General features: G+C 40.9%; 1 protein-coding gene across 1 annotated transcript in view; it reads right to left on the reverse strand.

The window, feature by feature from the left end:
* The window catches only part of LOC148828420 (tau-tubulin kinase 2-like), a 55,403-nt gene extending 45,230 nt beyond the window's left edge, over positions 1 to 10,173 (reverse strand). Inside the window, exon 1 of the mRNA XM_088925983.1 lies at positions 10,069 to 10,173. The gene's annotated coding sequence lies outside the window, so the exon portion shown is untranslated. The remainder of the gene's footprint in view (positions 1 to 10,068) is intronic.
* Between the last annotated feature and the right edge of the window lie 1,605 nt (positions 10,174 to 11,778).

Here is an 11,778-nt window from a genome sequence, read left to right on the forward strand (position 1 = left end):
TAAAACCTTGTTCCCTTGTAGCTTCAGAAGCCGAAAAAAAAAGTCCCTTCTGCGGCTTTAGAAAAAAAAAACGGCTTCTGAAATATCCTCCCCAGTGAGGGAGGTATTTAAAAATCCATTCACATCTTAGTGACTGCAGGTTCTGGTGAGGAGGGCTGCTTTGTCCTTGGGTCACTTGAGCTCCTCCCAGATCACTTGAATCATTTCTGGGAACGTTAAAACCAATGTCATTATTTAGTCTGCATTATGCTGCCAGCTGTGCATTATTGAACATTATCCATACCTGTCAACATTGAGCTTTTAAAATCCCTTGAAGGAAGATTCTGCAGTCACAGCTCTCAGTTCCTTGACTGGCCTGCACTGGAGATGATGTAAACCAGCACTACTTATACTGTACGTTTTACATTACAGTTCACATTTCTTGACTGTGTTGTAGAATCATGCCTCTCAGCAATGTGCGTGGTGTTGAAATTTATCTTTACCATAAAATAGTTTGAGTACTTAAAAAAAATTATTCAGGAGACTTGGGAGGTGTATTCGACATGGTCCGTTTTGCGTTATGTCATACTTCCAAAGGATGGAGAAAGAAACTATTTGGAACTGTACATATAAACAAACACAGCTGTAATAAATCATAATGTTTCATCTCAAAACCACAGAAATTTTTCCCCACAAAAGATTAATTAATTTGTACACTTTAAAATGTTGCACAATTCAATGCCATGAAAGTCTTTTTTCACACAACCCCTGATACAACAAATCCAAATGAGTCATCAGGTAGATCAACAAGAAATGATCATTAAAATTAAGTCATACTTATTTACTATTTCTTACATATTAGTGCAAAATTGTTCACTACCCATTTCTCACATTAGGAGAAAAATATTTCTCAGTAGGTACCAAGGGCTCCCAATGCTCTATACAAAACTACAAAAACAGAGCTTACATGTACTGTAACTCCACCATCCTTTTAAAAGAACGCAAAAATGGTTCTAGTGCAGATGAAGTAATTTAATGTTAGGATCCCTTATGTTTATCACGTGGAATGAAGTTACTACCTACAGTATGTACTGTACTTAAGATCATCCTAAATAAAGTGTCATTAAAACACCAGACAGCACACCCAAGCATGAGTCTTTCAAATGTCAAATAAAGATTTAGTGACAAAGGCACCAGTTTGCCAACTACAAACATTAAGATCTTCATTCAGGGAAAAACAGGATTTTCTTGCATAGATATAGGACTCCAAAGCTTTAGAATAGTGTACTGATAGTACTCATGGAAGCAACACTTGGTTTTCAGATCACATTTCTTTTTGTGCATTTTATGAGAAGCTAGAAATGGTTATCACCTGGCAACAACTCATAAAATCCTGTAGAGTCTAAGTTTGAAATGGGAGCCTCCTGAATGGCTGAACCAGTAAAGGTGCTACACAATCACGGGTTCAAGGTTGTGTTGTGTCACTAGTCAACTGAGAATATGAAATCACAGCAACACAACTCAACCTTGTGTAACAAGTAACAGGAGGATAGATTGGGAGTAGTTGACCAGGGAAAGCAGCAACATGGCGCCCCCTGCTGATTGCTGGGAGACTGCAGGTTTGAAGCACTGTTGGTGAGGGACGTGCCTCTTCTTCGGAAACTGGACTGTGGGGTGTGCAACACAATGGAGGAGTTTGCCCCCACTTTTTTGGATTCAAAAAAAAAAATAATTGAAAAGGATCAAACTGCCATGGATCCCCATTTTGTGAAGGTGGAACAGATTTACTAAACAACTCAACAAACTCAAGTATGCATTAAGTGCGCGTGCGCGCACACACACACACACACACACACACACACACTAGCATTCTGTCAGGCTCTAGCAAATGCCTGCTTCAGACTTCACTCTGTTGTGCAGAGAGGCCGCTACTCCTCCACTGACAAATGCATAACTTCCTCACACAGATCGGGAGGGTCAAGGTCAAAGAGAGAAAGAATCCGAGATGAAAAAAAACAAACTATGATTATCGCAGCAGGCCTTCCAGAACAACAACACTCATTAAATGAATAGATTAAAGGCCCCCAAAACCCAGTGTACTGAAGTCAGGCATTCGTCTATGTCAAGCTTTCAAGACACTGCCAAAGCCGGCAAATCACCACATAAGAGGTTTAAGAAAGTGCTAAACTGCTACTCATAGGGATGTTTTCTCACTTTAAACTGCCAAGTATGAGGAGATAGAGTAAAATGTCATTTCTGAGGCGGAAGGTTCCAGAGCAAAACACTAGGCTCCCATATGGGTTAAAGAGTTTTTCCAATTCTATAAGCAAGAATGCAAATCAAAATGCCCCTTATTAAACATCAATTTCACATGACAAAAATCAACTAATGTAGGACACTTGGAGCTCACGAAAAATTAGGAAAGGAGAAGTGGTAAGGCTGTCTTGATAGCTTACAGAACCATTTTTTAGAACCAGCTTATTTCCCCCTTTTTATTGGAATGCTTTGGAACTGCAGCGGTGCCCCATTACTTGGGATACATGAAGGCCAAACACATCCAACACGTGTGACCGGCAGTATGAATTTACATCAGCACTGCTTTAAACAGGGATGCTGTGCACAGTGAACGTCAGCCTTCCGCATTACCGTCTGTATCAGGCCCTGCATAGCGAAGAGGCCAAGCTAGCCGATACAGGAGTGCTTGCATTTTCTCCTCATCCTGTTGCTTCTGTTTGAACACAGGCTCATTGTAATGCCTGCAAGACATCTATAAAACCAATCAAACATTTGCAAAATTACATATGAAACACTGCTGATGAACATAAAAATACCATTGACCATTTATTAATGAAGGCAGCAATGCAGTTTATAGCAGTCTGATGACAGTGATATTTACAGAAGTGCAGAGGCTGACAAGTAAAGAACTCTATAACCAGTTAAATCTAGAATAGTGCAGCACTTCAAGGCATGACATGAAAAGCAGGGAAAACAGATTTTTATAATGAAAACCGGACAATGCAACCTAAGAAAGTATTGAAACTAACACATTCTGCTCTACCATGCCAGAAGGACTTAATAGAAAAATTGTTCCTGCTAATCTACCCCTTGAATTTTACACCAATTCCAAGCTACAGTATATGACTACAAACCACACTTATGCATCATCGACGTTTGTAGTCATATACTGTAGCCTACCATCATTGTAAATATGATTTTCTGCGCTGCAGTTTGGAATGACTCACAAATATGCCAGCAGGTTCCATATTAAACAGTCATTGTCTGTTTTTGGCTTATAGAAAGCTCCTAATTAAACCTCCTTCAACAACGTAAGATTTGCCATTGGAAGGTACTGCACATATTACTGTTTTGTTATTAACACACCAATTTATACTGCTTAAACAATCATTCTGATTTCTAATAAATGTTACTATGTATGCATCATATCCTGCAGAGCCATGCAGGCGAGGTGTGACTGTCTTGCGTGCTGTACATCCAGGACAGGATAATGAGGGTGATTCGCACACATCAAGAGTCTTTCTGATGCTGGACAGATGGGTAAGAATCAACCTAACCTGAAGGGAGCAGCCTGAGAAAAATGTTCAGCGTATTCACCTGGAGGAAAAGACAGGAATAGCCCAATTCTAACACAGAAAGAAATAACCGCTTACGATAAACATAGGTCATCATGTTTAAGCTGGGGCACCACCTATGTTGAGCTTTTGTTATTCTTTTCCTTGTGTTTTTGTGGGGTTCCCCCCCCGAGATGCTTCATTTTACGCCAGTCTTCCAAAGATATGGCGGCTATGTTTACTGGTCATTATATTGTTATATTGTCCCTCTGTGTTTGTGTGTATGATGGACTGGCCTCCCAAACAACTGCAGTCCAGGTTGAAACCTCTGCTTTCAGGGTTTGTAATGACTTTCACCAACAACAAGCACCTTCCTTATGATGGACTGAAGCATGATGCCCACGTTCACTCCCCCACCCCACTGGAAAACTGCTAAACCCTAATTAATAAGCCAGCTCCTGCAAGACCTGGAATTGTAACCACAAGCTCTCAGAAAATCTGTCTAGATTCCAGTGGCCTGATGGGTAAAAAGGTCTACCTCAGATCACTGTTTTGACACAGCACAGCCGTCAGTAAGGAAAAAAAAAAAAGCGCCGTATTCATTGACTTTCATAAGGCATCTGCTGCCACAACATAGGAGCTCGTCATCTCTAAAGCAAATATTTCAGCTTCGCCACATTTGCTCCAGTTTGTCTGAGGCTGAAGCCTTCCTTTTCGCAGCTTCTGACATATCTTTTGGATGCACACATATGCCTTTTTAATTTTTCATTTCTCTTTGCGAAAAAAATATACACACATACTCTTTTCACAAATTCCCCAAACGGTCTCTTAATAGAGTGGTTTAACACACTAATAATCATACATATGATGTTACTACTTTTTCCCCAAGGAAACTAAAACAATGGTTTTAAAGTCAGATGTGCTTAACGCCACCAAACAAACAGATGTTCAGATGCATGCTTGGGATTCTAATCTTGTTGGAACCATAATTTTACACCTGATCTCCTAACTCACTCCTTTAGATTCCACTGGATATTTCTCTACTTGCGGCGCATTCCGTTATAAGGTCACCATCGCCATTTCTGGATCCATTCATTTGGATTTTCAGGATTCTGGTTTGGATCCATTTACTAACCGCTTCATCCAACTCAAGGTTGCCTGGGAGTTGGAGCCCGTCCCAGCCAGAAACGGGCGCAAGGACAGGATGCCAGTCCATCGTGGGGCAGACACAGAGACATAGACACAATAGGACCTATTTTTCCCAGAAGCCAATTAACCGAGCAGTATGTCTTTAGACAGTGGGAGGAAAGCCATGTGAACATGGGGAGAACATACAAACAGATAGCACCCCAGGTCTAGAAGTGAACCCAGGGCCCTACAAGGCAGCAACCCTAACCACTGTGCCACTGTGATCCCCGCCCATCAACTTCAAATCTGGATGACATTGTGAAAGCCTAGAGTGGAATTCAGGCAATGCAGTGAGGTGGATACCCCTTCCTCTTACAAACAGTACCATGGGACCATTGATGGCCAAATAATCAGAACCTTGCTGTCACTATTAAAAGGGCACTTCATGGAGCACAGTGTGCCCAGTAATCATAGAGGGGACCTTGCATGGAAATTCAAGTCTGAAAGAAAGAGCACCACCATCACAGGGCTCCATCCAAGTACTGACCTGGCCCAACTCCCCCCTCTGGAGATCTGACAAGATCAGGTTACAGGGTAGCAAGACTATTGTCACAGACGGCAGACAGCAGAGAAATGAAAGAAGCCCATAACACAGACAATTCATTTCTTCCCTGGCAACTCCTTCAAAAAAAACTTTTACCTACAGCTACTGTAAATGTTAAAAAAACTCTAATAAATTATATAAGTGAAGCACTATAAAATGCTCAAACCTCCTCGTGCTAGGTGCCAATAAAGGCTCTGTGCTTTTGTCAGAGTTCTTTCTATTTGAATAAGGATGATGATTAAAACCACACACTGTAAAGGACTCAAGGATCAAATAATTCTATATTTTAAATGATTCATCAAAGCTTATAAATTTTTAATAATTGGTAAATATGCAAAGTTGGTGTACAAAACACATACATGCATGTTTTTTTATAGGGAGTTATTTGCACAAATGGAACAGAACTGATTTTCAGGGTTATATTATTTCTGTAATCTCTATTTTATTTAATAGGAGACCACTTCCTTTTGTCTCGATTTTGAAATATAAGATGTGGGAGTTCTTGATTGCACTATAAGACCTCATACTGCCAGAAACCTTACAATACACCTCATTTTAAACTACGACTGAAATAATGAATATGTTCACAAAGGAGCTTTGTAGCACAGGTATTGAATATATTTTTAAAGAATTAACAGCAAGATCTCAGCTAAGAAAATTACTCAATCAAAACTGAAAGGGGCTTTGGAGTTCTATACCCTAAGGTTATTTACTCTGAAACACTAATGTTCTTATGTTCATTTTAGTGTTCCATCACACGAAATAGCAGTAAGTTCCATTTCATTGGAGAGATGTCCATTCCTATGGACAAAGACTCTTTTTCAACAGATGACATCTTGAAATATATGACCAAACACGAAGTGTAGTGGTTTGAATTGTGAATTCTTGTGTTCACACCTCCCTAATCTTAAGAATACAAAACATAAAATACATAAAGCTAAAATATAAAATATAAGTAACAAGCACATCAATAATTTAATTAATCTCAAACTGCTGAATTTCTAAACATAACTATGCAGCATATTACCTACTGCACTAACAGTAGCACACAAAAAGAATTATCTCCTCAGATCAAACCTTGGCATCCGTCTACAAAGTCCATCTCCACATTCCAGCCTTGCCCTACACACAAATAAAAGCCCTCTCAAGACATTCAACAAACTGAGGAATAGAACGACTCTCATGACACTGATCCATTTCAGTTTTTACAAGCTGTAGATTGCTAAACATGTATTTCAGCTAATTAACATGATCAGCAAATTTGTACTCGCATGACAAACATATCGGGTTAAAAATGAAATACATGAAACAGATCAGACAGCAATGCATTAGGAGTCCTATTTGATTTCCCACATACATTTTTTAAATTGTTCCACCAAGGCTTACTGCATACATGTGCATCCTTCTCCTGATATCCTGTTTCACGATATTTTACTGCAGAAATGCATCTATCCCGAACTGGCACTATGCAACCTTTTACCGAGAAGCTGCTGACGAGCCGATTAGATCTCTCTCATAATCCCACTCCCTGCTAGAAACATTCCTATGGACAAAGACTCTTTTTCAACAGATACACCCCCACGTGGAATGTACTTCGAGTAACAGGAATATTCATAACATTTAGAAAACCTTTGTCACACACCCCATCTATGTGGACCTATAGGTGACACTCCCCCCTGGTTCAGAAATTCTACTGCGATGACAGGCGCCACTCCGCGGGAGGAGATATCATTCTTCAGATGAGATGTTAAATTAATTAGTCATGTCTGTCTGTGATCAGGAAAATCCCATGGACCTATTTGTCAGATAGGCCACTAACACTAGTTAAACGCACTTGCAGGCTTGCTCAATCTAGCTTAGATAAATGCTCCTCTCAATTAAATTCTTACTTGTCTACCTGATCTTTTGTAAGCCTCCCAGGCGGGTGCTGGATTTAAGTAGTGACTAAAGTAAGTTCCTTCCTACAGGCTAAAAACTTTAGGTCCTCTTGAACAAAAAAGCACTGTACCAATACAAAGCCTCATTAGGCACAATAATTATTACTAATCAATACCAGCATCACAGTAAGGCCTACAAGCATATTTCCATTTCTCATTTTCTGCGTAACCATGCTCTGTTTATATCTCGATCAGATGTCGTTAATAAATTCATCTTTCCTGGCTTATCGGTCCCCACACCATGTCACACAGTGAGAGCAGTTCTGGTTTCTCCTCTTCACTTCTTGCCCAGTGTACACAGTCTCGGTTTTACTCAGGGTTCAGCTCTGATCTGTTCTTGATGATGATAGAGTACAGTGGCTATTTCCTTCTGCCTTGCACCCAGCTCTGGCTCTCCTTGCATCTTTTAAATGGGACCTTTGTTTCCTTTAGATTTCCCTGCAGGACAAGCCCCCCCGTAGATCGCAGCCAGGCCTGGGCCAGGCCGACGGGTGGCGTGTTTGTGCGTCAGTGCCTCTCTTCCTCCTCCTTCATGAGCAAATACAGCAGGAGAAAATACTTGATTTTGTTTAACAATAGAGCTCCTGCCATGTGGACACACCACTCAACCTGACCCAGAGCTGTCCCGTGGCTGGATCTTTTCATCTCTGTGTGCACATACCCAGGGAGTGTTGCCCTTTTCCTTGAAGAAACTTTGAGCACTGAAAAGAGGACTTTTTAAGACAAATGTAGGCAAGGAGCAGAGCTGACAAACCTGTGTCTCAGCATCTTCCCAGACTCAGTCACAAACCAGGATTTGCTCGTGTGAGGGCTACCTTTACCGATTAGCTAATCACTGCATATGAACCATATTAAATATCACTCATCTGAGGCAAAACACATTACAAAGTATAATACCAACTCTTTGGATTCTGTGTGACAGGTCCTGAAAAAGAGAGAGGCTGTTCTCTCACCAGTGAAGGATACTAATTTCAGCCTCCTTGGGAAAGGAAAATATGTTCCTACTGAACCTTAAGAAAATGACTGGATCACACTCCACTCGATGACACTACACTTCATTTACGTTCTTCCATGTTTGAGTTTTTTTTTATGAAAAGGTGCTCAAATATTTTGTCCAAATAATAAATGAAAATTGTAAAACCAGGGTCTAGGTTCAGTTTTTGCCTGTATGTGTGGCCTTGTAAGACTCCAAATTAGTCTCCCTCACTAATTTACAAGCTATGCAGCTAAAATGTTAATTTGACTAATGATCCCATTAAAGACAGAGATCCCAATGCCATGTTTCCTTGTTTGAGTAACTTTATACTAACAAATAACATTATTTTAACAACCATTCTATTGTTTATTGTATTTTCTATATTTCATGAGAACTTACAAAGCACTGTACATGATAGCAAACAAAAAACAGGTACGTGTTAAGTTAAAGCAGTACATTAACCAATATCTAGAGGATAAGACTGAGTTTTTAAGACAGGAGTTGAAAGTGCTGAGTGACTTGCAAGATCAGATTAGGAATGGGAGATCATTCCACAGTCTGGGAGCAACAGAACAGGAAGTCTGGTCTCTTGGGGTCCCACAGGATTCAGAGTCCTGTACTGGGAATTCAAAGAGGGCCAAAGCACCAACAGTGCAAATAACACGGACCTGCATAGAGAGTTAACAGCTCACTGATGTAGCCAGAAGCCGAACCATTCAAGACCTTAAAAGGTAAGCAGCGGTACTTTGAATTTCATTCTGAAAATCCACATAATCGGTGTCCCTTCTAGCAACGTGGTGACTTGCCCAAGCAGTAACACAAAGGCAACAGTCTTACAGATCAGATGCTGTTGCTTCTTGAGTTTTAATTGATGCATAATGGCTTTGTTAAGATTTAATTCTGAACCACATTCACGAAAGTGTTACATTTAGACGCATACACGAAATTGGATTACTGCACAATAACCACTTAACGCATTCCCGTGCAACTCCTAATTAGATCAAACGAATAAACGCAATTGGATTAAGGAGAGAGGAAGGACAACTGTAAAATTAAAAACTACGAAACAACTCGCATCCAAGAGTGGTCAAATTATTTTACTACGTTCTACTGCACGTATTGTACTGAGACATGTCAAATTTCATTTGAATATCAACTCGAGGGCTTGTCTGCCACGCAAATACACAGAAGTCAAAGCAGGAATGCACTCCATTCGACTGTCATGAAATCCTCGGCTCAGCTATGTGATTTTTATTCATCTCCAGACTGTGGAATGAGACCAGCTGCTGTCCCCCGGCATGAACAGACAGCAGACCGAGGGTAAACTGATTTACAAAGCCAATCGATACACTTTCCCCCGTACCTCCCCTTCCTTTGAATTATTTACAATTCGAGGGCCGGGGATATATGCACTACAAGCCCGTTTCTGTAAAAAAAAATCAAAGGCATATCTTAGGCTGCTTGAAAGTCGTTTTCTTACCACAAGTTTGCAAGCGCATTAAACGGTACAAATCAGCCCGGAATGACGATTTAGTCTGCAATTCATAGAAACCGAGAAAACAGCGTTAAGAGCTTCGCAGCCGGTCTCAGCCCCGGACTCCTGCAGCGTTAAATACCCTTGCACCTAGCATTACTTTCGCCTCCCACTCGACTTGCTAGCAACGGAGTGCAGATTTATTTCTAACCAACAAACCCCGGACTGTGGACAACGCTGTTCCTGCCTGACATTTCTGAAAACCGTGCTCTGCTTCACACAACGACCTTGAAGAACCCGGGTCCGACTACGCCCGTGATTCCTTGCCATTATAAAAATCCCTAGTTTCCCAAACGGGTCCATATTTGTTGTCAAAACAGCAATTCCTCGGATCCCCCTACCTTCGCTGTGCGTGTATCCCTTACAGGGACACGGGTGTGGTGAGGAGACCTCCTTGGCTCTGCTTCAGTGTCGACGACGCTGTAAAATCCCCATGGTTAACGGTGTAGTCAAGACGCTGAATAGCAGTGGCTTATTGTTTATGCTGGCATCTAGATGTGTAAAAAAATCGTCCCTTTTCTCCTTCTCCGCTGTCACCTCAGCATCTCCTGCGGCTCCGTGGTGACGTCACGGCCTACCCTCTCGGCCACCGGCTTGCGCGCGCGCTCCCTAGCATCGCAACAGCCGGGTCGGAGGCGCGCGCCTGTGCTATTCAAACGTGCCCGCGCTTTAAACCCTTCCCCTCCCGAACATCAGGACAGCCCATTGACCAATGAGAGAGAGGACTGTGGACTAACGACGCAAGCGATTGGTCAGAACCGAGTTTTCAGTTCCTGGTAAGGTGGCTGGGCTCTCTTGAGAGTCCCACGCATTCATTGAATGAAGGTTTTCTAAATTGTTGGGAACGATACACGGAACTGTACACAATTTCCCAATGACAATTTAAGATTTGACTGTATTTTCTCTATAGATAATATATGGCGGTTTTCTATAGTTTAGCCCATATACCTGTTCTAGGGAAATTAATTGCATGAAAATACAAAACATGGTTTAAAAACTATGACGTCGCTTTTACAAAATGGTATATTGCTGTTTTTACAACGTGGCTCTTCAGGAATCTAAATTATTTCCTAAACGTTATTGAAAAGTATGATTTTGAGATAAGTTTAAATTGTCACCTTTTACTCCAATTTCTTATAATTCAAACCTGGAACTGAATCCATGCATGCTGTATCTTGGTATCTTCCCTTTTGCTGTAACATGTATATTATTTTAAAAATACGTTTTTAAAGGAAGTCCCATTAAAAGCGCGTTCACGCTGCACACGCAGTTTGGAGAATGAAACAGACGCGTGGATTTATCAGTTTTTTAAACGCTAATACAGGGGGGTGCCTACTGGGATTTTTTTTCTTATTTACGTCTAAAGAGTGTCGTTTTATTCAGTAGGAAAATACACTGCATAAAGGAAACAGGATTACGCAAAGAACTGTTTCCTAGGCGACAGGATATTTCGTAGCTAGGAATACGCCTTGGTACGATGAGATCCCTGGGAGTCGTAGTGCGTGCGAGTGGGACAGTAAGGCTTTCGCTACTCCAGCGGCAGCTCGCCGGGTACTGTGCTGCCAGACCGACCCGGGATCCCTGAACACACGACAGACTTTCAATGGCAAACCGTTTTAAAGTAATTTAATTTACTTGAAAGGTCCGCAGAATAAGCTTCGAAAACAACGAAACTGAAGAGCTGCCGCCTTATCAATAGTTTCCAGACAACCTTCATACTGAACAATTTAGTAATGCGTAAATACATCGTAAATTAAATGTGATGAATTCACATTGTTGATTTACTTCCACAATGAGGCTGTAGTGAGCTTCATTTTTAAAGTTTACCTTTATGGTTTTTAACTACCTGCTATATACATATTCCTGTCGTGTCCCTTCATTTACAGATCATCCTTATTTGCACACACTCCCAAAATATGAAAACTCTAAACGATTTTTTTCAGCAATACGCATTGAATTGTATTTTTTTCGTAGGTTTTATAGTTGCATGATTTTAAGAGTCATATAATCAAAGTACTGTATGATATGGAGTTATGGCGCTCGAGAATTCA

Source organism: Atractosteus spatula, chromosome 9 (assembly GCF_055471065.1).
Source record: "Atractosteus spatula isolate fAtrSpa1 chromosome 9, fAtrSpa1.hap1, whole genome shotgun sequence".
NCBI classification, from domain to species: Eukaryota; Metazoa; Chordata; class Actinopteri; order Semionotiformes; family Lepisosteidae; genus Atractosteus; species Atractosteus spatula.